This window comes from Triturus cristatus, chromosome 5_2, assembly GCF_964204655.1.
Source record: "Triturus cristatus chromosome 5_2, aTriCri1.1, whole genome shotgun sequence".
In the NCBI taxonomy this organism is placed as follows: domain Eukaryota; kingdom Metazoa; phylum Chordata; class Amphibia; order Caudata; family Salamandridae; genus Triturus; species Triturus cristatus.
In genome coordinates this window covers 1,053,252,601-1,053,279,337 of record NC_140588.1, presented here as the reverse complement: position 1 = coordinate 1,053,279,337, position 26,737 = coordinate 1,053,252,601, and the positions used below count along the sequence as shown (strand labels likewise).

At 46.3% G+C, this 26,737-nt stretch overlaps 1 long non-coding RNA gene across 2 annotated transcripts in view; it reads right to left on the bottom strand.

Annotated features, from left to right (window-relative positions):
• Positions 1-858: 858 nt before the first annotated feature.
• Positions 859-26,737, bottom strand: part of LOC146829652 (uncharacterized) — a 204,832-nt gene continuing 178,953 nt past the window's right edge. Inside the window, exons 3-5 of one of the 2 annotated variants that reach the window (XR_014962031.1) lie at positions 11,390-11,529; positions 10,625-10,777; positions 859-1,199 (exon numbers count right to left, since the gene is read on the bottom strand). This is a non-coding gene — a long non-coding RNA (uncharacterized LOC146829652). The remainder of the gene's footprint in view (positions 1,200-10,624; positions 10,778-11,389; positions 11,530-26,737) is intronic. The other variant, XR_014962030.1, reaches the window with a different exon arrangement.

Sequence of the window (26,737 nt, the reverse complement as noted above, 5' to 3'; positions counted from 1 at the left end):
GCTGAGTCTGTGTTTTCTGACAATGGTGGCGAGAGGGGCCATGTAAATCTTGAAGAGCGTGGGGTTCAGTGAGAATCCTTGGGTTACTCCGCAGCTGATTTCTGAGAGTTCGGAGAGGAAGGGTGGGAGTCTGATTCTTCGGGTTCAGCCGCTGTGGAAGGACCGAAATCAGTCGAGGGTGGTTCAGTGGATGCCGGCGTCGTGGAGTCTGACGGTTAGTGTGCGGTGGGAGACGGTATCCAAGGCTGCCAAGAGATCTAGTAGAATGAGGGCTGCCATGTAGCCCTAGTCCAGGAGGTTGCGGATGTCGTCCATGGCGGCTTGGAGGGCGGTCTCGGTGCTGTGGTTGCTGCAGAATCTGGATTTGGAAGAGTCCAGGATCGAGGTGGCTTCTATGAAGTTAGTGAGCTAGTTGTTGATGATATTCTCTACGACTTTTGCTGCGCATTTTGAGCAAATGTATGGGAAAACTGTGCTTTAAAATGTGCAGTTTGATTACATTATTTCCAAACTTTTCTCTGAGGAAGAACCCACGAACCCTTCCTAGAAGAGGTTAGGGTCTCTCGCTTCATTCACTGAATCCAGGGCAAGTATTCTGCCCTACCACTTTCAAACACCCGCAGCCGCCTCTGCACAAACAGAAGGTAAGCAGTGCCTTGATGAGCGCTGCTTACTTTCTGCAGCGTCAGTCTCTTTAAATAAATACATTCAACAGTGCAATGCACACTCTTGTGAATAAATACAAAATGAACTAAAAATAAATAAATATGCTGGTCCTGTGTTTCATTATTTTGAATACATGAAAAATTATGGATTCAAATGAAAACTTAATTTCTCTCTGCGTTTAATGATTGATAGTGCCCAACATTAGATCATAAACAAATCAAAATGTATTAACGGTAAACAACAGTTTTTGTCAATGACGGTTCATATTTAATCGAAGGTAGACTACACCAATTAATACATGTGTGCATAATTACTTTTGTCTTTTTTTAAAATATCTTTTTTCGTCCTGCCATGAGTAACGTGGACATAATTACTATTGTCTTTTCTAATCGACTTTTTTCCTCTTGCCATGTTTTATCAGTCAACCAATCAAAGACATTTGTACAGCTCACCGCTGCTTCATCAGACGTGTCCTGGCGCTCATGACTTAGGAAGGCTGACCACAAGCGGCATCCACCACTGAAGGCTAATCTCTGTCAAAAAGTAAGGTTTTTAATTATTTTTTAAAGAGAAACTTGACATATACAGCAGAACTATGAAACCACAACAGTTTGTGCTGTTCTGTGTTTTGTGGCACTATATATATATCCTCTACAGTCGAACACATACTTTGTTATGTAATGCAAAGAGAAAATACAGTGGCATATCATGTCAGCGCCAAGATATATGTGAAATCCAGTCGCGGCTCGTGGAGGGAGTGCCGCGGGCAGTGGGACGGGGCGGGGGAGGGGCAGGGTCGGGGTAGTAAACTCCGGCTCACAGACGAGCGGAGTAATGTAAATAAATAAATAAATAAATAAATAAATAAAACAAAGTTCATTGCGTGCTGAAACGCCAAATGATTTTCAGTGCGCGCAATAACATTTGTTTTATTTATTTATTTATTTATTTACATTACTCCGCTCGGCCGTTAGCCGGAGTTTACTACCCCCCACCCGCCCCACCGCCCAGCAGCACTCCCTCCACGAGCCGCTACTGGGAAATCTAAAATAGAAGTTTGGGTGGTGTTGTGATATTAATTATGCAGTTATTTGGAACTTTAGGATGGCAATTGTGGTGATCTTATTACGGTAAAGGTCCGATCAAAGGTCACATCATGTCACATGCTATGATGCCAATAATGTCAACGGGCTCCTGTTGTCACTTTCAGGACCCCTACCTTCCTGGTGAATTGATGCCCACGAAGCAATTGTTTGCCCAAATGCAAGGGCACCCAGAAAGAGAATTCAAAACAATGTCATTATAATAGTGTTTGGTACTACTCAAATGTGATTAAAATAACCAGGCCCATGGAATAGCATCATTCTGTAGTGTAGCACTGTCCACATAATTTTGACTTTAGCACAGTTGCCACATAATCCTCCATCTGCTTCTTAATTTCCAGATTTTAACAAAAAGAGTGGTTCTAGTTCAAACAGATGAAAAGTTACTAAAATAATTACAAGGGGTGCTGTGCAGTGGTAGACCATTTGCAAAGGTTAACTGCTCATCTTTCAGTTTCGGATTGCTTTCTTCGGGTGATTAACTGGTACTAATTAACGTGGTTAACTCTTTGCCCAGACAGCAGTAGTGTGTGTTAAAATGGCAAAATGCAGAATACTATTGTTACTCTGACGCATCCAGCCGCATAATTTACCTTTCCTTGCCACATAAGGTCAAATTCCAGTGTCCCAGAACATGATAAATGTACCCTGAAACATGTTGCTGGAATCAAAGCCCAGAAGTGTGTAGCAAGGAAACCGACCTGAAGGCTGTGAAAAGATAGCAGATAAGGCTGTGAAGACTGCAGGGCATGGATCGAGGCGAGGTGTGGGGGGGGGGTGGGGGGGGGGGGGGAAGTAAGAATGCTTGGTCCCGCCGGGCATAAAAACACAGCGGTTCCATGACTGCTGACGCAACATGGCAGCCACTAGTGCTGCCATGTGGCATCAGCAGTTATGAACTGCTGTGTTTTTTTTTCTGTTTTTTTTCTGTTTTATACTGCGCAAACTCGCCCTGATGGTATCGGAGCACTTTACTTGAGCACCAGTTACATTACACAAGGACACATTTGTTTTTGTATTTTTCAGCACAATTACATTAAGGGCTTCATTTATGAGAGGTTTGGATTACGCAATGGGGTACATGCATGACGCAAACCTCTAAGTCGGATTTTTAAGGCCACGCCAAGCCACTTTAGGTGGCTCTGAGTGGCTTAGAAAATCTGGAGTAACACAACGCTGGCCAAATCGCTGCATTGTATATCTCTACTCCAGGTAGGCGTTTCATGGGCGCTGCGTGGGTGCTCTCACGCAACTCCCATTGATTTTGATGCATCCCCAAGAACTTGGAAACCTGGGAATGTGCCAAAAACGTACACCTTCCCAGGGGAGGCATAAAGAGGAGAAAAAATGTCTATTTCTCCTCGTTTCTTCTACTTTCTATGTGTGCTGCAAATTATAGAAAGTGGAATGTGCCCGCCAGGATTGGTTTTGGGCAGGAAGTTGCCCCTTCCTGCAGAAAAACAATCCTGCATGCAACACAGTCACCCTTGCACCATGGTCGAAGGGTGTCTGCATCGGCGCTCGGCTGCCAAAAGGGCGGAAGGGAAAGGATACAAATGCGCTGTATGGCCTTAAATACAGCACATTCCTGCCCGTTCCCTGTCATGGAGTGCAGCGCAGCAAGGTGGCTTGCTGCGCTGCACTGCGTGACTTCCTCATAAATAAGGCCCTTAGTGATTTTTCCAAATTAACAGGATACTGAGCCGATGCCGAGACTCCAACCTGGTTCCCCAGTTCCAAAGTTGGCAGCCGTGGCTGGTACTAATTCTTCTGCTTCTGTATTACACAGACAATCAATAAAACTATGCGCGCAGTCGAATGTAAAAAAATTGCTTTGTGATACTACCTCCTCCCTTATCATTGTTTATCTTATTTTTTACAGTAGCCTCTGAAGAAGGGAACTTCATTCCGAAATGCATTGGGCAGCAAAGACATGATCGGAAATGAAATAGCAAAATGTTAATTTGTTAAATTGGCCATTTTTTTTAGATCATGTTCAAAATCAACTATGTTATCTGGCGATCTCATATAAGTGTTTGAATATCAGTAAAACAATGAGAATGAGAGATTGAGATATTAAAAATGAAATTCGATGAAAATTGTAATTAGTTATTTTAGCCTTGTGTAAACTTGGGGTTAAAAATCATTGATAGAATCAGTTCCTGTGCAGCCAGGCCACAAGTGATCAGTGACACTTGAACATATAAGCATTATTAGACGTGTGTAAGGCAGTCACATGTCCCTGGCCAGCACGCTAAATAAAAAAAAGCAGCAATCCAACGGGTTAAGCTGCCTTTAGTCGACACATTATTTGGAGTGTGCAGTATCCAGGGCTTTAAGTGGGATCAAAAACCTGGGGGGTCTCTCAAAGGGGCATGGTCAATGTAATTAAGGGTGTGGCTTAAAAACAGTAAGCTAGAAATCTGTGTTTATCATAGAGTGCCGCCCGACTTGTATTTTGCTGTTCCTGTCATTGCGTTCAGATATAAGATACAACAAGTCACATCATACCTACAAGTCAGCACTATTGGCTTTGCCAAGGGTTGTTAGTTGTATAAGATAAATAGGCAGCAACTATGGCTTGTATATAATATTGGAAAAATTTCCACTTATAGCCCTGGTGACACCACAACAATGTTGCTGCTCCTGAGTTTCAAAAAGAGAAGGGAAATCCAGAGAGAAAATGACTCTCTTTAAATGATTTCCTTTAGTCTGCAACGCTCACCACACACACATTGAGGTGCCTGCTGTCACTGCAGTCCGGAAAAAAAACAGACCGCCTGTGCCCGGGCACAAAACAGAGCACGATAGAGACCCTTTTCGAGGCCCCCATAAAAAAGACTGCCAGTGCTCAGACCCGATGAGACCCGGCCCACTTAAAGCCCTGGCAGTATCCATATATTCACAGCTCTGGCTGGTACGCCACACTTCACTAATGACTGGCAGAAAAGTCAGAGACTGAGAAGAGCTGGGTGTGGGATAAGTAGAGGAGGTGACATTGGAGGCACAAAAACATGAATATTACCACTAGAACAAAATGGCTGTGGATGCAAGAAGCGACCGGGACCGCCTATACAAAAGTTTTTTGGGGCGGTGGATAAATGAGGGTTGAAGGAAGAACCGAAGCAGAAGAGTGAAACCGACCTACGACGACAGACTCAAACCGGTGGGCGGCCACGGTATGCAGGACTGAGCATGAACAGGCTGTGAAAAGACAGCAAGAAAGGCCAATGGGGGAGAGTGGGGGGACCAGGAGCGGAGGAAACAAAAAAAACATGAATCCCTCAACAATAGCGTGGTGGTCGCTGCGGTGCAAAGTAAACGGCAGGCATGATGTTCGGGCTTTTTGCCGGGGGGACATATGAGGAGTGGCGGCACAGAAAAAGTACAGCTCAGGACAACAAACAGAGGTTTCACATTTGAAAGAAATAGGTACCCATTGGTTTGCTGTTTTTTTTTTACTGATGCTATTCTGCATTTGCAAAAAGGAAAAAAAGAAAATCTTCTTTGCCAGTGCTAAAGAAAGCTAAAACAAGCATTGGCATAGCCAATAGGTCTCGCCTTTTGGATCTTATAAGTTTTTAGTCAGAGCTATTGGCTTTGCCAGTGTATTTAAGCTATGTTGTAGAGTAGTGTGGCTGTTGTGCCGCATGTTGCAAAGTTATAATAAAAAGCATTATAAGCATTTTTGTTACCTTACATATAATTAAAAAGATATTATGAATAACTCAATGACTGTTATCACAGAGAGAGAGAGGAAGTGAGAAAGTGAGTGAGTGGAAAAGAGAGTGTGTGTGTGAGAGAGATTGAGAGAGAGAATAAGTGGGAGAGAGAGAGAAAGAGAATGAGTGAGAGAGTGTGAGAGAGAGAGTGAGTGGGAGAGATAGTGTGTGTGTGAGGGCGTGAGAGAGAGTGAGAGAGAGGGTAAGTGGGAGAGAGAGTGAGAGAGAGAGTGAGTGGGAGAGTGTGTGTGAGAGAGAGGGAGTGAGCAAGAGTGAGAGAGACAGGGTAAGTGTGTGAGAGAGTGTGCATGGGAGAGTGTGTGTATGTATGTGTGTGTGTGTGTGTGTGTGTGTGAGAGAGAGCGAGAGAGAGAGTGACTTAGACAATATAAACATCTCTGCTATAGAGTACTGGATGTGATGTGATATTTTACTGTAGGAAATAACCCGATACCTCTCACCCATACAAAGGTCTGCTACAATTCCCACAGCGAGAAAGCAGAAGGGTATGCCTGGTTGCGGGTGGACGGGTCAGGAAGGAGTGGCTAGCCCAATGTTATGGGTGCTGACTGTTTGGTCGGCCCCAGGGCCGACCAAACCAGTCATAGCACTCTCCGTTTTCTTCATGTAGGCTGCTGCGCAGCCTGCATGAAAAAAACGGCCTCCCTATAGAGATGCCTGTAAGGACGGCATCCTAGCCAATCACAACGCTGCCATTGCAGCGTTGTGATTGGCTTAGAGGAAGAGAGGGAGGCTGCCTGCTTCTGCTTCCTGTGAGCAGAGAGCAGGAGACACGACGAGGGAGTCCAGGACCAGATGGGAAGCTAAGTTTTTATTTTATTTTAATTGTTATTAAATTAACTCCCCACCTACTCCCTGCGCACCCTCCCCCTGCCCTCCCCACCCACGATTCATGCCGGCCGCGACTGCATGGGGGCTAGCTTTAGCCTTTACTCTGTAAGCGAATCTGCTCTGGCTTTCTACTCTTTCAGACATATGGGCAATTCTGCACAGTATAATGCTTCTTTGGCAGATATTTGGTTGCAAATAAAACAACAGCTAAAGGCCAGTTTGAAAGCCTGACAAGGCCAAACATCTATCAATTTGAGTTACACAATAACCTGTAGCATTAGTGGGCCTTGGCAAAATTGTAATTATGCTGGAGTGATTCGTGTAATTTTGAGAATTCTGTGTTACGCTTGTTGTGTACATTTCCTGAAAGTACCTCACTATGTGCCATTTGCAGAAAAACTATAGAGTGGAAGTGAGGAAAACAACGCGAGAACCAGAACACGAGCATGCTTTTTTTAGCACAACATTTGCCGCATTTCACATCAAAATTTATTACTAAATGAAGGATTTACATTTAGTATAATTAGGCATGATTTTTCTAAAATGTCATTTAATCATGCGAAAACAAATGAAGTGAATTTTGCACACCCCTAATCTTGCTGCAGCTCCTATATGTGGCTCACGCATCCAGGCGGAGTGAACGGAGCGCTCCAGGCCTCTCAAGCACAAAGCTGACATTTGCCGCTGCTTTCAGGTTTGAACATTTTGGCAACTGTTCCTGACAGCTCTGTGACAGCACATGCTTTATAACAATTAATTAGTATTATTATGCCTCAGACACTGAATTTCAGCTGTTTAAACAAGTGAAATATTGAGCTTGAAAGATGCATTTAAGTCCCAGGGTATAAATCAAACAGAGGTGAGTAATGGGAGTAGTGATAGAATCAATGAAATACCATAGGGTTCAAAAAGAGTTGAGGAGGGAGAGGAGAGAGATAAACCAACATTCCTATGGTATGAATAATGTGAAGTACATAAATGGAGCACACTGATTTTAGGAATATGAATGAAGCAGAGGAGGGACAAGAAAAAATATTAAACATATCAGGAATATCGAACCTGTAAAGAAGGGAGAGTGGAGATATATAGATGATTGCATATGTCAGTAGGGAGAATAAAGTAGAAGAGAGGCAAGCATTTTATGATATACACATTCAGTTACCCAAGGGTATAAACACAGAAGAGGAGTTCAACATATATCACTTGTAGTGTGGTTCTAGAGCCAGGGGGCAGGTGGTAAAATTTTCATTCAGTGGATACACAAAGCTTAGAAAGAGAGATATCTGCACGGAACCATATTCTAGTAGAGGTTGCGGGAATATCTGTGATGGATGGGGAGAAGCACAGAATGCATTCTTCTACTTGCCCTAGCCACCAGGTGGAAATAATACATTTAAACAGCTTAGTGTGGCATTAATTGAAACATAGCACTTGCAGTAAAATAATTCAACCATATTTACAGACTTATTATGAAAATCTTTTACTAAATGAGTTATTATCGGAAGGGGTGAAGCATGCACCCATACATTCATTGTGCTGTCATAAGCAATATTTTCTTCGTCTTGCCTTCCCTAGTGTATGAGGTGTAGCCTCTGATGCCAGATTGTGCTGCCTTCTAAATATTGTTTGATGCCAATTTGCGGTAAGATGTTACAAACACTGCCATGTGGCCATGCGATCATGTGTAGCTCTAAGTCTTTTCTTCTAAGAGAGTTGTGCTACTGGATTTGGGCTGCGCCTCACTGATGAGTCCCAAATAGGGTAAAAGCAGTCGGTGTTTGCTTGTGAAGCTGCCTGTAGGGGACCTGGTTGGGCAGTTCAATGTGGAAGGTTCCTATTGGAGCAGAAAAAAGACTGATTCCTTTTGGCTGGTTTCTGCGATAGTGTCACAGTGAGAAAAAAACACCATGGTCAGGCATGTCCCAATCAATTAACAAGTGCTGAAATTAAAATCACCCATCCATCACTTTTTAGGTTTCACCCAAACATCGCTTGTGCAGCACTTGTAATATCGCTTGTATTTAAAGTAAATCTTAACAGGGGCTTAGAGCCCACCCATTACTTATCTTTACTTACTATATCAGCGCATGGATACCATCACAGATGAATAGCACGCTTTATAAATCCAACTTGATTGATTGATTGTTTGATTGGCTGGCTCCCATGTGGCTCCACGTCACTTTACTTACCATTGGCTGGCTCCTGCGTCACTCTCATTTCCTTGCTTCCTATTGGTCAGCTCCTCCTCCTTGCCTCCTTATTCCTCCTGTACTTCTCATCTTTGTTCTGCCTTGGAACCTGGACCAAGTACTGCTTCCGGTGGCCAGTGTCCTTCCACTGGCTGCATCTTTTTTATTACTTTTCAACATGCACTGTTTTGGAGTACATGCCTCTGCAGTCCCTCCTCTTCACCCCCGCATCCTCCCCTGCGCTATCTGTTGTCCTCCCACCCTCCTCCAATGTTGGTTGTTTCCCTGCCCTCTTCCTGTGTTGTTGTTTATTCAACCGCCCTCCTCCTATGCCAGTAGTCCATGTCCTCTTGTGTCCGCAGTCTGTTTATCACCACCCCTTGACTGCTGCCTCTCTCGCCGTCTATTTTTGCCCAGGTACCAGGAGTTTTGCACAACCTATCTCCCACACCTGCAAAAAGAAACACTATTGAAGGTTTTCACAACAAGTGTTTGTAGGGAAAGGACAAAGTGCTGCCGTGCATGGTTACGTTTTGGCCACTTCTGCTGAAGTACTCACAAGTGTTAAATATACCAGTGATCCAAGAATGGGTTGTTTGTGGTGTGTTGCTGGAAGGTGCAGGCTCACATATTAAACACAGACCTTACAAATTGCATGGGGGCATGGTTTCTGAAAAGGATTTTAGTTCAGTAGCGCATGGCCTGGAGGGGATGGGGGGATGCAGGAGAGCTGTGCACACTGAAATGTTTTGTTTGGCTGCTTTGGAATGAGGGGCTTTCTCTGACTCCAGAGTCACAGAAACATGCAGCGTGGGAACGCAGCTTAATGTCTGCCTTATGTGGCGCTATAACCTCTAAGAGGGGGAAATATACTTTGAAACCGCCGACCCTCTATTGAAATATAAAAACAATCCCTTAAAAGAGATGTTTCTGACTTTCAAGAAAAAAATGATGCCCAAGGGAATGATTAATCAATTATTAGCATGAACAAGGGGGCATGTGGGTACCGGATGGACAGCATTGGCGTATCCTTATTAGCGGCAATGCAGAAGTTAAGCCGGAGGCCATACAGACTCTGTGACATTAAGTGTACACAGAAAAGGGATGTATGAAGTGTTCATGCATGCTTTTACAACGCATGCCTTTACAACGCGGGCAATGCAACGAACTTACCACGTGTTCCATTACAACACAAGTCGTTATTCGACTTGCCTTAGGGAAGCGCTGGACTTTGGAATAGTATATTTTACTATTGCAAATCCAGTCTGTGCAACAGTAGGGAAGGTGTTGGATTTAAAATCCAACAATGCGTCCCCTAAAGCAAGTTGTTGTAACAACATGCGTTGGGATGGAATGTGTGGTAACGACGCGTTCGCTGTAGTGCCTGAATTGTAATCGCACTGCGTAGTTCTGTCTGCGTTGTAAACGCTGTTTCCCACAGAAAAGTGAGCGGGTGAGTCGGGCCTAGTGAATCTGCAGATTATGCAGAAGGTGATAGATTATGCAGCAACTGCGGCATATCTAAATTTATGCAGACAACAGTCTATTTGCAGGATCACATAATTTTAGCAGCCCTGAGTATATACCAGGTAAATGTGGTCTACTTTCAAGGCCCGTATTGCTATCACATTTTGAGTCCATTCTATTAGTGATTTTCTTTTTAATTAAAAAAATTGACAAAGCCAATCGATCTTGAATAGCCAAAACCTATTTACTTCACCAATGATTGTTTGTACTTCTAAGCATGCCCTAAGTGTGACGTGTATTCCAGGCCAGGCTTCTATGTTCACTGTGCCATTGGACCAAGGTGGCAATTCACTGATGAGCCCCAAATGGGCTGAAAATGATGTAGGTGTGCGTGTATTCTCGTCTGTACGTGACCTAGCAGTCTGGACTGTTCCTAGTGGAGCAGAAATATGATGATTTCAGGAATTCTATCCATCATTTATTGATTTTCTGTTCTTTTTCAAAAGATAGGCCTGAGACTCTGCAGCTTATGTACAGAGTTCTCCGCCCCGATTGCATAGTCTCTGCAGTCGTAAAGTTACCATTAAATCTCAGTTTTGTGAATACCGAAAAAGAGTAAACTTACACAAAGGTGAATCAGGCCCAGTGTGGTATGCAATGCAGATGAGGGTCTTTATCAGCAAAGCTGGTTCGCTGTTTGAAACTGCAGAGGATGTCCTGCTGTATTTCCTGTAGTAGAAGAGCCGCAGTTCAACCTGACACAGGCCTTGTATTTTGCCTGCGCAAAGAAGAGAAACACGACATTGTTTTTGAAATCTTTCCTCATTGGGTCTTTTCCTCTACTGGAAAAGTTTAGATTTGTGCAGGCATAAATGTGCTGCTTTTTACTTTCACTGAGCAAACTCGGAGTTGATCTTCTTCTAAAGTAAAAATAACAGGCAAACAACATTCGTTTCCTTATAGCGGTTGTCCCTCAGAAATGCAGCAGGGGGTATTTCCTGAAGGCTACTGTTTTTGTGACTCACACAAATTGCAATTGTACAAGACGGATAAACTGACTTGTGTTACTTATAGGAATATTTGTCAATTAGCAAAAATGAGTGAATAACACCTACAAGTAAGAGACATTTGAGGATTTAGAAAGTTACTGACACCTTCGTGAATCAGCCCCACAGATTCTAAGCGGATTCATCAGATGTTGCTTGGGTTAGGAGAAGAATTATATTTAAAGACGCCGAGGTGGTCAGGAGTAACAGTAGTTCAGTGCTTAAAATTCGGGTCATTGTATGATGTTTTATCTTCGACTATATTACAAGTATTCACCAATATCGAGAGTTAATCCTTAGCTGTATCTAAGCACCGTATATAGAGAAGATTGACCAGTTCTTACCCAGGTATCAAAGTACTGGAACATCTGGGGGTACCTTGGCAAGACTGGGGCGGGAAGGTGTGAAAGCTCCTCTTTTTAAAAAACAGAAATCATAAAAATTGTGAAGTTCCAGGAGGTTGCTAAGTTGTAGAAAAAAAGTCCTGCAACAGAAAACAAACTTAAGTGGAGAACTTCTAGCAAAAATATGTTTTTTTGTGAATTTGCAGTCATAACTTTTCACACCCCTATATTAATATACCTGAGTAGGCAGAAACCTCTGCAAACCCTGTTCGATCGTAAATTGCTGCACCCCCATTACACAGCAAATGAAGGTGACAATCAACTATGTAAGTAACATTTTTAGACATTTAAATGATCATTCTTCCTTATAGCAACGGATTCACCCCAGGCGGTATAGGCAGTCGAGTAAAAGAAATACGGGGCAGATTTATGAGGCCCGTTGCGCCATCGGAACGTCACTTTTTGTGACGTTCCGTGGCGCAGAAGCCTGCGTGATATTTATCAGGCAGCACTGAGCCACTTTTTTTGGCTTAATGCTGCCTCATAAATATCAGTCCCTTTAACGCAGTGTTCTGCGTTAAAGGGGCGTGCAATGTGTGTTGCTGGGGGCGTTCCCAGCAACATCCATGGCCTTTTGACACTGCCCCAGATTTACGAGAAATCGTAAATCTGAGGCAGCGCCAAAAGCTTCCGCCTCCCCAGGGGAGGCGTAAGGGAGGCGCAACGGGGAGAAATATCTTTATTTCTCCTCGTTTTCCCTTTTTCTATGTGTGCTGCATTCTGCAGCACCCATACAAAGAGGAAAAACCTCTTGCGATTATTTTTATACAGAGAGGTTTCCCTTCCTGTACAAAAATATTCATCTCCGCAACGCAGGCACCCTTGCACCATGGTGCAGAGGTGCCTGCGTTGGCGCAGACAGCCCATTGTGCGCCGGCGCAGGGGAAAAGGACAGGAATGCGCCGCATTTTATCGATACGGCGCATCCCTGCCCTTTTCTTTTGCCGTAGGGAAGCGCAGCAGGAAGGCCTGCTGCGCTTCCCTACGGCAAAACCTCATAAATCTGCCCGTGTTTACCAATCAATCAATCAATCAATCAATCATGAAATTTATATCGCGCACTACTCACCCGGAAGGGTCTCAAGGTGCTTAGGGGAGGGGGGCTGCTACTGCTCGAACAGCCAGGTCTTGAGCTGTCTCCTGAAGGCGAGGTGTTCCTGGGTCAGTCGCAGGTGGACGGGCAGGGAGTTCCATGTCTTAGCCGCCAGGTAGGAGAAGGATCTTCCTCCGACGGTGGTCCTCTGGATGCGGGGGATGACGGCGAGGGCGAGGTTCGCGGATCGTAGCTGGCGGGTGGGCGTGTAGAAGGTCAGTCGGTCGTTGAGGTATCTTGGGCCCAGGTCGTGGAGGGATTTGTGTGCGTGGGTGAGGAGTCTGAACGTGATCCTCTTGTTGACAGGGAGCCAGTGCAGGTCTCTTAGGTGGCTCGAGATGTGGTTGCGTCGGGGGACGTCCAGGATGAGTCGGGCGGAGGCGTTCTGGATACGTTGAAGTCTTTTCTGAAGCTTGGCTGTTGTACCGGCGTAGAGGGTGTTTCCGTAGTCAAGTCTGCTGGTGACGAGGGCCTGGGTGACCGTCTTCCTGGTCTCGGTCGGGATCCATCGGAAGATCTTGCGGAGCATGCGAAGGTTGTGGAAGCAAGCTGAGGAGACGGCGTTGACTTGTCTGGTCATCGATAGGGAGGAGTCCAGGATGACGCCCAAGTTGCGTGCGTGGTCCGTTGGTTTGGGTGCGGTGCCTAGTGCCAGGGGCCACCAGGAGTCGTCCCATGCGGAGGGCGACGGTCCCAGGATGAGGACTTCTGTCTTGTCCGTGTTCAACTTCAGGCGGCTGATGTTCATCCATTCGGCGACGTCTTTCATCCCTTCGTGTAGGCTGGCTTTGGCGGTGTCGGGGTCTCTGGTGAGGGAGAGGATCAGCTGGGTGTCATCGGCGTAGGAAATGATGTTGAGGTTGTGTTGGCGTGCAATGGCAGCGAGGGGTTTCATGTAGATGTTGAAGAGAGTGGGGCTGAGCGATGATCCTTGCGGGACGCCGCAGATGACTTCGGTGGCCTCAGAGCGGAACGGAGGGAGGCGTACTCTCTGTGTTCTGCCGGAGAGGTAGGAGATGATCCATTCCAGGGCCTTCCCTTGGATGCCTGTGTTGTTGAGGCGTTGGACTAGGGTGCGGTGGCAGACAGTGTCAAATGCTGCGGAGAGGTCTAGGAGGATGAGTGCCGCTGTTTCGCCGCAGAAAAGGTTAAGTAGTGTGAATATACTATGGGGCAGATTTATGTTCCCTGGAGCATCCCTGCAAATCAACAGGGATGCGCCAGGGAAGATGCGTCACGCAAGTTTGCCCTTGCGCCACCGCAGATGCGCCGCATTTACAATGCGGTGCATCGTGGCGCAAGGACAAGCAGATGCGTGACGCATCTGCCGGCGTAAGGTTGGCGCATTGCTGGAGTTGCGTCGCAATCGCGACGCAGCTCCAGCAAGGCTCGGGGTGCCCCTATCCCTAACATGCTGCGTCAATCCTTACGCCTGCTTCAAGCAGGCGCAGGGATTTGACGCAGCATGGCCGGAAAAGTGACTGAGTGAAATCTTGTAGATTTCACTCAGCCACTTTTCGGAGGCGTTCCTGTGCCGGAACGCCCCCCCCTGTGCAGGTACGCCCACATGTGGCGCAAGCTTTACAACGTGACGCATCTCCCTAGATGCGTCACGTTGTAATTCTGCCGCAGCATGGCGCTGGCTTTGCGCCGCCGCTGCGTCACAAAAGTGATGCAACGGCGGCGCAAAAGTGACGCACAGGGCTTATAAATCTGCCCCTACGTTTCTGCAAAACTGGGATTTCTTTCCATTGAAATTTGAAAACATTCCATAAAAATGTAGCAAATTTATACTTTTAGAGTGAAATGTGCTCTGCCCATATCTTGTGTGACAGTTTCATACAAGTGCACACTTTGGGTAAAAAGGCCTGTTGCTATCATACTTTCTACGAGAAATTGCACACACTAGCATCAGGCAACATTTCAAGAAATTTCACGATTTTTGTATACGCAAAATTTGGGAGTTATGTGCTTTTGCCAGCGTAATTACAATTTCTCCCAGGTCTATAATATACCAGATCTGTGAAAACGTGCATACCCCGATCAAGGTGTTTAGCTGCAGATCTGTGCTATGGGTTCCCGCCTGCCTGGCACACAGGCCGCCATTTTGCTGTTTTGTCTTGTGCTCCTTCTCTCCCGTGGAAGATCAGTGCCCCCCTCTGCAGCTCAGCCAGACACACAGTCAGACTTCTCATGCCTTGCCAATACTCAGAAGCCGCGCCAACATGCTGTCCCTGGCGCTCCTGCAGCATGGCAGCCGCCCCCGCCTGTCTGACATGTTTTATGCTCTTCATTAATTAGGAATATATTTCCCACCCAGGCTTTGCCTCCTGAAAGAGCTCTCAAATCAGTTGACAAGCACTACTTAGATCAAATGACTAGTTCACGGCTGGGAGTCCCAATAAATTATGCAAATGACATTTCAATGAGCATGGGAATCATTAACCCCATCTCTACTGGTTTGATCCATTGGGGTTGACGGGCCGGCCTGCTCCATGACGCTGTGGTACTCTTCGGCATTTTTATAGGGAGTAGGGAGTGTAGGGTGAGCCTACTGGATCACGGCGGTGGGCGGAGTAGGGGTACTGTAGACACCACGGAAGGATAGCAGAGGGCGGAGTTAGGATTCATAGGTGATGCAAGAGTACAAGGTGTAATAGGGCCAGCTCCTTTTGTGAGGAGCAGGGAATCAAGGCACCTTTATCACTCAATTGTTATTTCAAGTAAATAACTGCACTGCATAAGACAGGACCAAGGACAATTTAGCATAGGAAGCCGGTTAAACTAGGGATAGTTCACACATTGTAAATGGAGCAGCTTTAAACTATTAAGGATTAGAGCATTCAATCAATCATGGCATTTGTAAAGCGCACTACATATCCGCAAGGGTCTCACGGGGGGGGGGGGGGGGGGGAAGCTGCTACTGTTCGAAGAGCCAGGTCTTGAGGAGTCGTCTGAAGGTCAGAAGGTCTTCGGTCTGCCGCAGGTGGATGGGGAGGGTGTTCCATGTCTTGGCGGCGAGGTGGGAGAATGATTTGCCGCCGGCGGTCACTCTTCGGATGCGGGGGACGGTGGCGAGGGCGCGGTCTGAGCATTGGAATGTTGAGCACGCCATTGAAGACAATGGAGTACTCCGGGCTTCTAATGGCCTGTAGAAGCCCGGAGCATCACCATTCCAATGTTTAACAAAGCCCTCATGGAGCCCGAGGGGATTTCAAGCCCCTCGGGCTCCATGAGGCCTTTGTTTTCCAAATTAGAACATTCTGTCTTTTAGGGGTAGAATGTTTTAATAGCCTTAGAGCCCTACATAGTGGGTCCTGCTGGCCATTAAAGGCCCGTTCCCTTGTTAAAGACCCTCGCCTTTGGCTCGGTCCTTTAATGCTGGAACTGGCGTTTAATGGCCAGTACAGCCCGCTACTGAAGGGCTCCATAGCTATATTAGAACACTGGAATGTTGAGGCTCCATTGAGGACAATGGAGTGCTCCTGCCTTCTATTGCCCGGTAGAAGCCCGGAGTATCAACATTCCAATGTTTTCCTTTCACTGCGGTTACTGTGAATAAAGGCCTCACAGAGCCCAAGTGGCTTTTAACCCCCTTGGGCTCCGTGAGTCATTTATTTTACTAATTAGAACATTCTGCTCTCTAGGGGCGGAATGTTCTAATAGTCTTAAAGCCCTCCATAGCGGGCTACACCATCCATTAAAGGTCTTCTCTTTTGTTAAAGGCCCTTGCCTTTTGCTCAGGCCTTTAACGCTGGGGCAAGCTTTTAATGGCTCGTATAGCCCCCTACTGCGGGCTATAAAAGAGAACTTGCAGTTGCATAGTGACTAGAATGTCATGAGACTTGAGGTGCACCAGGCTCCTGTAGTGTAGAACAGCTTTATCTCAGGCTTGCACTAGGGATAAGAAAAGAATCTGTTTAAGTAGGGTCTGCTGTCAGCGTGCACAGGGAGGGTGAAAATAGCCCGGTGCACTGAAAGACATGCCTGAAGTCTGCCTGGGCCAGAAGGATCTGTAGAGGGTGACCTGGTCTACAGAGAGTGCCTGAGGGACAGGTTGTTTGAGCAGAGGTTTTTGTTGGTGCCTTCCCCTGGGTGGGGCGTGCCCAAGACATCTTCCACTTAGGGTCGGTGAAGCAGGAAATTCACTGGGGCAGCTTGATCCCCAACTCTCTTTAGATGGTGCAACTGTGGACCAGACACCAGGGGGCATATGTATCAACATCACCATTTGCGATTCTCAAATAGCGATTTTTAAAGAATCGTTATTTGAGAATTGCAAAACGGGATGTATTTAAAAAATTGCAAACTTTTTGCGATTTCTTAAAATTCCTTAATTGCGATTAGCAAATTGCGAAATCGCAATTAAGGAATACCTGCCCATTCATTTCTATGGGCCAGGAGACCCATAGGAATGAATGGGAAGTAATTCTCAAATAGCGAATCGCAATTTGCTAATCGCTATTTGAGAATAATTTCAAAGGTGCAAGGGTGTCATGATGACACCCTGATGCACCCCTGAAATTAGCATGTGTGTGCATATGGCGCACATACATGCCCTAAGGGCATGTATGAGCACCATGTGGCACTTTGTAAAATTAAAAAAAGTGCTTTTTGAAAGGAAATCGCAAATTACCACCAACTGGAAGTTGGTGGTAATTTGCGATTTCTTAAGAATAATTCGCACAACTTGGTTGCTTTTTACATGTCATTTAAGAAATCGCAATTTGCGATTTCTTAAATGCTTGCGAAAAGTTAGGAAATCGCAAAATTAGCGATTCCTTAAATTTGCGCTGAAAAATGGCTCATACATACCGTTTAGCGATTTTTTATTCGCAAACGCTGTTTTTTGCGAATCGCAGCGTTTGCGAGTAAAAAATCGCTTGATACATATGCCCCTTGATCAAGAAATGTAAGTGGGTACATGTGTACGGCACCATACCCAGGGCGGCCCTGCATCCCCTGCCCTGTTCTGGCTGACCCCTGAACAAGCCGTGGTCAAAACATTCAGCCTAGATGAGATCCTAGCACAGGGGACAGGGATGGCCATTCGTTACTTGTTTCCCTAGTTAGTTCCCTAGTTAGGGTGATACCAGGAGGGATTAACCTCGTATTGAACACACAGCTGCTGGGGTGTCCAGACAAGGATGCTGCTGTCCTTCCCCCTAGCTCAGGATAGGTCCCACTAGGGAAGCTGCAGGACTAGAGTCAGAAATGTCTGGACACTCAAACACGACAAGAACTTATGACTGGGCCCCATGCAAAAGCTTCTGCTCACTCATTGTTTTCACATTATTCGCTCAATTTTGCATTCCACAAATGACGTGAAATGACAACATTTGTGCCAGAGACAGGTTTACGCAGAAAATCTGTCGCAACAGACATTTCTCCTGAGAATTCGTCCCCTTGCCGGTACCAGAAGCCACGATCTTGGCTCATTCCTAAAGGCATCTTCTGTGCTCACACAGCGACAGGACCTGACACACTGTTAGTGTTTACTGACCACAGACAGGCCAAGCAGTGGTTATCGATGGAGAGAAGTGCACTGCATGTGAAGGAAGGTACTTGGCAGTCATCAAAAGAGATAGAAGCATGGCTACCAGCAGCGATGAGTGACAGAAATACCCCCGGACCTGGATAGTGCAGCTAATGCTTCTGCATGTGAAATGATCATGCTTGCTAGCATGCAGCATTAACCCCTTCAGCGCTGCGCGGATTCCCCCGCGGTGCTGAAGGGTTCTAGCGCGGGCGGGGCCATGACGGAACGGTTCCGTCATGAGCACAGCTCAACCGATGCTCATGACGGAACCGTTCCGTCATGAGCATCGAAGGGGTTAAAGGGAAACGGGGAATATAGGGGTGAGGGGGTGCATGCAGCGCTTCAGCATGCATGCGGCCTGTAGAGACTCTGCCTCCGATCCGCAAATTCCACTACTGAATATCAACACCACCGATATTGTGGCACGCTAATATTGAGGACAGAATATTGAGGGACAAAATGTTGAAAGGTAAGTGCATATAGGGAAGTATAGTTTACGATTCCTCACTCCACACCTATGTTCCTTAAACATATATGTACCACATAGGTACATATATGTAGAGCTATGTATAGAAAATCTAGGCTTACTTGTCAATTTTTTCATTTTTGGTGTTTTACCCTTGAGATCTTGGCCCATGAATACTGTTAATTCAATATTCAGGGGGCACACCTGCTCCGCACCCATCTTGCTACCCCACCACCATTCGCCCTGCATGCACTGGTGCTCAGCCATGAGTCACCACCTACTCCTAGTGCCCTGTTGGATGCCACACCTAAATCTCCAGCCCTGGAGAAGGAAAGACTGCCAGGCTCCGGGGAACTAAAAATTGACTCATGAAGATGAAAAGGCAGAATTAAGTCCAAATATAAATCAAATAAGGAACTCGTTGAGGAATTGGGAAAATGAGTCCGAAGAGGAAGATACATTCCTTACATATAGTACTCACAGCGCCTTGCAAGGGTTTCTGGGTGCCCACTGATGCAACCCTTGATTTGATCTAAGAAGACACACAGCTCTTGTAGGTCACAGTGGTAAGGACAATACATGTCCATACCATCAGCGGGAGGTACTTTCAAAGTCAAGATCCTTTTCAAAAGTGTGTCAAGCTGTTCTGCTGCTTACCTGAGGAGAGATTCTGCCCACCCAGAGACCTGTTCTGAATGGCGGTGGGCTGGGAGAAGGAGGTGTGGGTTCCCCGTGACCAGCCACCAAAATACAACACTATGGAGCGGAGCAGACAGGCTCAGCACATCCCATAGCATCAACAAAGGATTGCGAGTACACTAGTTTTGCTCTTTGTCGGTGTGGGTCCACGATAAGGTGCATGCCACACGGCCCACTGACTATTGGTGCTGTCGGTAGATGTCAGTGTCATCCTGACAGACGTTTGGCTGAAGTTCAAGAAAGCAATGCAGATAAGGCGCTGCCTGTGACATTAGGGCCCCACATTGCACAAGCACAGAGCAGAACCGCCACAAGGAGGGAGCCATCAGCGTTGTTTGACCCATACTCTTTTCAGAGGTGTATCTCTCACTTCTAAACATATTTAAATTTCACAAAAGCAGGCCTAGGCTGCTATGTGTATGTTATGAATGAGGCAGGCAGGATAAGCTGCCACTAGGCGGCAACATAAGCTGAAATTGTCTCGAAATGTGCCCCAGTGTATTACTTAATACTTTCTGCAAAGCCGGCAATAGAGAGGCGGTCATGAGCACCGAAGATATACGTGAGGGGTGAAGGTGAAGGTGCAGCTCATGGAGCCAGGTATGAGGTCCAACCTGTCTTTGTTGCGTCAGTAGTGACCCTTCAACTGCTATCTCCTGCTCCACACCACCATCGGTATCAAAATCAAATCCCTGGCCACCATCAGTTCTTTTACCCATCTCATTCTAGGCGCACCTATTTGTAGCCAAAGAACTTCCATTCACTGAGTTGGAGGGGGCCCCTTACCCAGCAGCCCTCATTACTTTTGGGTGGGATAAGAGGGTGGGAAAGGCTGCACTTGCTTCTCTCATTAAGACCGTGGCCTCTTTCCCTCAGCCTAACAATCCTCTTCCCTACAGATGTCTTGCCTGGATGAGTAAGCCAACATCTTGTTGTCAGTCTATTTTTGCCCGGTTTGCTTGGCTGGCTATCGACAAAGGCCCCTTGTGGACTCTACCAAAAACTGACAGTGGGCCTGGAGTCCACTGCTCAAATTGTTTCGCTTTATTTGTCCCTCTCATTTGTTTGTTTCTGATGTCTTGACTTCCCTTCCTTTCTTCATGTTTGTACCTACCAAGAAGCGCAGCCTCTTTATCGTCCGTTTGATAAGCTGACGTGTATCCTTCCACTGCTTCCATTTAAGGGACTACTTTTTTTCTTTTTCGTTAAGCACTCTGTGGGAGTGTGTGTATTTCCTCACTCTCTCGCGTGTTTTGCTGCTCCCTAGTCGGCTGCTTCCCCTTTACACATGGTGGCCAACCCGATCCTTCATCGCTCCCTTACCCCTCATGAAACGTGAATTTTTTTGGGAGGGCCTGGCAGCTCTCATTTGCTGCCCACAAGCTTCACATTGCTCAAAGCACTTTTGTGATCATCCCTTGATCCCTCGCTCCTGATCACTCCTTGTTCATTCCCTCCCAGCTGCCACTCACGTGGCACAGTCATTTATTTAGTTTTATTTTCCTTTTTTATGTGGCCCGGTAGTTGTTATTTGCGGGTGGGTTTACTATGCCACATAAAAAGCTCTTTATTGCAAATACGATTTCTTTTTAGGTCTCGCCTGAGACAGCGCTTTAGCGCTGCTCTGGCGAGACTTATAGTAAGCGAGTTTTGGAAGTGCAAACAGTGGCTTTTCAGGCCTCCAAATACAGTGCATGTGCGCGGCGCGCGCACCATTTGGCAGCCTGAAAAGCACTGCCTGATCACTTTCATGGCCGCTTTGATGTCCTCAGTGAGCCGCGCGGCCACTGAGGACATCAAAGTGCACACCATTTGCCACCCCCTTCCTGCTTGTTATTGTCTAGCTAGGTGTTAAAGCGCTGCCTCCTGTGGTTTCTATCTATTTTGTTTCTCCTTCGATCCCTATCTTTCCCTTTCTCAATCTCACCCTCTCCCGGCACCACTGTGCCCGCCCTCACTCCCCCCTCCCACTCCCTCCTCGTCAGCTTCAGTGCGCGCTTGTTTCAATATTATATACTTTTAGTAACGAGCGCTGCATGCCGCCTGTGCTGGTTACTAAAAGCATAGGTCTCGTTTAATTTCTCCACTTCTCTCTACCCGGGACTGCCGCTTCCGAAGCATTTTTTCCTTCCTCCACTGTAAACAAGGTTGTTAATCTTGGCTGGGTGGGAGGGGGTAGACAGTCTTTTGCTTGAAATCAACTGCGGTGACAGAGACTGCTTCCCAGCCCGCTGCAGCCTCTTACAGGCCCCAACTTCTTGCCCCTCCCCTCTTAGCTCGGACTCCTGTCGGGGACTTAATCTTCACTCTCACGTACCTTTTGTTTTTACGTACCTGGCCTTCTCTCCCTCCCCCGCCGTTTGAATCAGGTAAGCTGCATGATTTCAGCCCCGACCCCCAAAGCCAATGAACTGGTTATTCCCGTTTTATCAATATTCAGTGATCAACAGAAGTTCAATGTTTCAAAATATTGTCTGAAACGCGGAGCACGTCTGCATTAACTACTCATTATTTGAATTCAAATACTCCACAGGTAAGGACTACACATTGGCTTTGTGCGCGCGTGCTTGCATCTTTGCTTGCAAGTCTACGCTTTTCTTTGCAGCTAGTGGGGTGCTTTTGGTAGGTAAACAATAAAATATTTCCTAAGAAACATCTTTGTTAGAAAGAAAAGGGAGAAGAGAGGAATTATAAACCGCCGAATGTTTGTTGTGCAGTTTGTTACATTTTGACTTGCGTTTTATCGTAGCAGACAGAACGAGAGATGACAAGTTGTAGCTGCGTGTCATTTTGCCTCACACGTTCTGACCGTGTATGTTTGTTCACTTATTTTTCGCCCATTTAAAATATGTTTTTGCAAATGGCCCAATCTCGCGAGGGGAACTTTCAGTCATCCCTTGTAAATGGCAGCTGCCCATCAGAGGACGCCATGTACAAATCTCTGTGCCAATGAGGGTGAACACATTCTGGCATACCTGGAATCAGGCGCGCAACACCCATTGGACTCGCAGGGCTTCAGCCCATCCCCCCCCCGCCCGTCGTGTGTGGCAGCCCGGGATGAGACCGCTTCCCGGGCAGACACAAAGCCGCGTCCGAGAACTTCACAGGTCTTTAAAAAGACCATTTGCATGTTAATGAGGCTTCGCTGTTGTTTCACCCCTTCTAAGAGCCCCCGCAGCCGCCTAGATTCAGCCCCCCCACCCCCGAATTCAGCGCCACTCGGCTACTGTTTAAAGATTCAGCCCCCCCCCGAAATTTTTGCTTAGCCCCCCCCCGAAATTTGGCTCTAGTTGCGCCTCTGCCTGGAATTCAATTCGGATTTAAAAGGAGAAATGAAACTTAAAGCACGTACTCAGTACATACATGCACTCGTCACCGCACAGCTATCTCACAAACATAATAGTACAAAGTGGCTCAGAGAGTTAAACATCGTGGCTGACTTGGGATGTTATAGGTGGACCATACTTCGAAGGTGGGTAAATGTTACAGCTTTACAATGTGTAATGGCAACAGTTGCCATTTCTATTTAAAGCACCTATAGGTGACAGGAGCGGCGCTTTAAAAAAATGTTTTGCTTCTTAACCTTTGTCTGTTTGGGTGAGCTCCTTTCAGGCATTGGTTTGTCCGGTTGTCCGTTATGTTTCAGGGCCAGCCTAGAGGATTTTGCAGATGATTAGATTACCCAATTTACACTTTGAATTGGTGATGCACTGGAAAACGGTTCATGTTCGCATGCCCTTTGCCAAAGCCAGCTTTTACCTGCTTTCTGAACTAATTCTGACAAATCGACATCCCCTACCCATCTTGCACATCAGCCACACTCTCATACTTGCCAAAACACATATTCAGGCGGGAGATCCCGATTTTTAAAGCCAAAAGTTACTTTATTTTTGCATTCTCCTAACTGAAATTACCTCCTCTTCAATGCACGTTAATGGGGAAATAAATTCTCCCATTTATTTATTCTTTTAATTTTAAATTTACATCTTTCGTGTCTACACATGTTGGCATGCATGCACTGTGTCCTGAGTATTATATTTTCTCTGCATGGCATTGAGAATTAGATGAAACGTGTCCTTGTAATGTCCACATATTTAGTTCAATACCTTAAGACATGATGACATACTTGCCCCCACATATATACTGTTTTTAGTTGCAATGTTGATGCACAGGCTCCAAAATGGCTGCATATATTTGTGGCTTTGTACATGAAAACTCTCAAGGTAATGGATACGGTTATTCGTGTGAAAGCACATTTTTTTTAAATTAGTTATTATTTATGTATGCATTTGTTTAGTTGAATACTGCCATGAAATGTCACCACAGATTGACTAGAATTAAGCCCAATCCCTTATCCATATAGTTGCACACCTTGTGACTAACATGTTTTCATCTGACTAGTGGTGCAGTCGCACACAGAATGTTAGTACTGTTGACTTGCATCAGCGCACTTGTCTTTTTTGGAATCTATCTATAAATGTTTCCTGAGCATGTATTCTTGAAGTAGACTGCATGACCCAGTGTGTAGTAATTGTATATCTATTCAATCCCTGGCAGCACAGCACCCAGGCTAATGTGCTGCTTGGCTAAAAACTCTAACTATCCATTGGCTGAATTCAGCTCGATTGGGCTATCCCTGTGCTTAGAAATATCAAAAACAATCTACAGAAGAATCTACATCAATTCAAATTGTATTTATTATTTTCTTTTGCAAATTCTATCTGTCTTCTTTTTTTGGGGAATTATAAATACATTTTTTTAAGGTGGTAATAAAAGTCACCATAATTTTCTCTGTGTCCATATATATAATACAAATAGTGCAAATATGAATACAGTACTATTAAATGTGCAGATTTGTGCAAGAAAAAACATACAATATAACAATATTATATTTGTCCCCATATCAATATCTCATTAATACAAACCTCACATCCAGTCATAGCATACCACACATTCTCATTCACACATCACATTCATTGTTTTCCAGCTTAAAAATGGCTTGCTACAGAAAGAACTCATGGTGAAGATTCTTCTTTAGTACCATGGTAATGCCGCCAGCTGAAGAATGGAACAGGCCGACGCACGTTTCAGTGGATACCTGTCATTCAATCCACCTTCTTCAGGACCGCTTGCTTTCTTAAAGTTAATGCAGCGGAGGTTGATTAGGGGATCAATTGATATGTGTCAAGATGATTTCCTTGTTTAAATATTGTCTTGCTTCTTCTGAAGCTCTTATATCCCACTCTGCCAGGAGCAACAAGGTCATCCAGTCCTGATTTTATTTGCGTTATGGTATTTATAGTCTTGAGTTCATAACTGGGGAATCAAAACAAGCCCCAAATTACAAAGATACATTCAGGCAGTGCCCTGCCGTTCCCGCCCACTTCGACCACTGATTCAGAGAGATTTAGTAAGGGGCACAAGACCTTAGGAATGCGGTTTATGGCCAGTGCATGTGAGGCATTCAAGCGCGAAGCTGGCATCTGGCATCGGACTTGAAAGCAGCAGACTGCTTTCGCCAGCGCGCGCTCGGCCTCACTTCCTGCATCCCCTCTTACAACAATTAACTTTCGTTATAACTCACACCCCATATGCTCGTTCCCTCCCACCCTTCCTTTGATGTCCGCTTTTCTTGTTGTTTACAAACCACGCCACACACTGCTGCACGCCACACACTGCTGCACGCCACATACTGCTGCACGCCGCACACTGCTGCACGACGCACACTACCGCGCGCCACACACTGCTGCATTACACACTGCTGCATTACACACTGCTGCATTACACACTGCTGCACGCCACACACTGCTGCACGCTGCACACTGCTGCACGCCGCACACTGCTACACGAAACACTGCTGCACGCCACACACTGCTGCACGCCACACACTGCTGCACGCCTCACACTGCTGCACGCCTCACACTGCTGCACGCCTCACACTGCTGCACACCGCACACTGCTGCACGCCGCACACTGCTGCACGCCGCACACTGCTACACGCCACACACTGCTGCACGCCACACACTGCTGCATGCCGCTGCACGCCACACACTGCTGCACGCAGCACACTGCTGCACACCACACACTGCAGCACGCCGCACACTGCTACATGAAACACTGCTGCACGCCACACACTGCTGCACGCCCCACACTGCTGCACGCCACACACTGCTGCACACCACACACTGCTGCTCACCGCACAATGCTACACGAAACACTGCTGCACGCCACACACTGCTGCACGCCACACACTGCTGCACGCTGCACACTGCTGCACGCCACACACTGCTGCACACTGCTGCATTACTCACTGCTGTATGCTGCACGACACTGCTGCACGCCGCACACTGCTGCATGCCACACACTGCTGCACGCCGCACACTGCTGCACGCCGCACACTGCTGCACGCCGCTGCACGCCACACAGTGCTGCATGCCTCACACTGCTACACGAAACACTGCTGCACGCCACACACTGCTGCACGCCGCACACTGCTGCACGCCACACACTGCTGCACGCCGCACACTGCTGCATGCCGCACACTGCTGCACGCCTCACACTGCTACACGCCTCACACTGCAGCACGCCTCACACTGCTACACGCCTCACACTGCTGCACGCCACACACTGCCGCACACTGCTGCATGCCGCACACTGCTGCACTCCACACACTGCTTTTATGCGAGTTTATGCTACTGACATTGTAAATGACAATGCCTTTTATTTGTTTTAAAACCAAAACATAAATAAAAGCCATTGTAATTTTACAATGCCAATAGCTCAAACTCTTATAAATGCGAGACCTATTGCATTGCAAATGCTTGTTTAAATTTGCTAATGTGTGGTATCTGCCATCTCGTATCAATAAATAAAAACAAAAGGCAATGGGGCTCATGTCATTCTGTATGCGTGCATTTCGCATTCAGCAATTACACCTTGTCTCTCAAAAGGTCAAAAAGACGGGATCTATTAGCTTTGCCACTGCTTGTTTAGTTTCTCTTATCTTTGAAATTCAATCCATATTGCCTCCTTCACTTCATTCATATGTTTAACCACAGACTAAAATATTATCTTAACCTGGTGATCCATTTCCTTCAGCACTGAAGCTCTCCCACAATTATCCGTGAACTGAGCGGTGTTTTGTTGTTGGTTTTATAGCAGGAAATATTAAAAAACTGTAACTAATGCGCATACTTTGTGCGGCACTTCCATAAAACTGTTCGCCCAGGTCAGCGGTCAGTGGGCTGGAGAGACAACAACAGATTCAAACCCCTTCTTCAAACATGCAGCGATAGGACGTCTGTTGTGTCCTGCTGGACACAGTCTAGTGTTTCTGCCAGCCACTCCCCCGAGGGCTGGCCCACACACACACCCCCTCACCCATCCAACACGGACGTCACCAGTCAGGTGACCCCGCTAATAAAAGGGCCCGAGTGCACAGGCTCGTGGCTAGTTTTCCAGTACTGCATTCATGTGTCCGTGTTGTCCTTC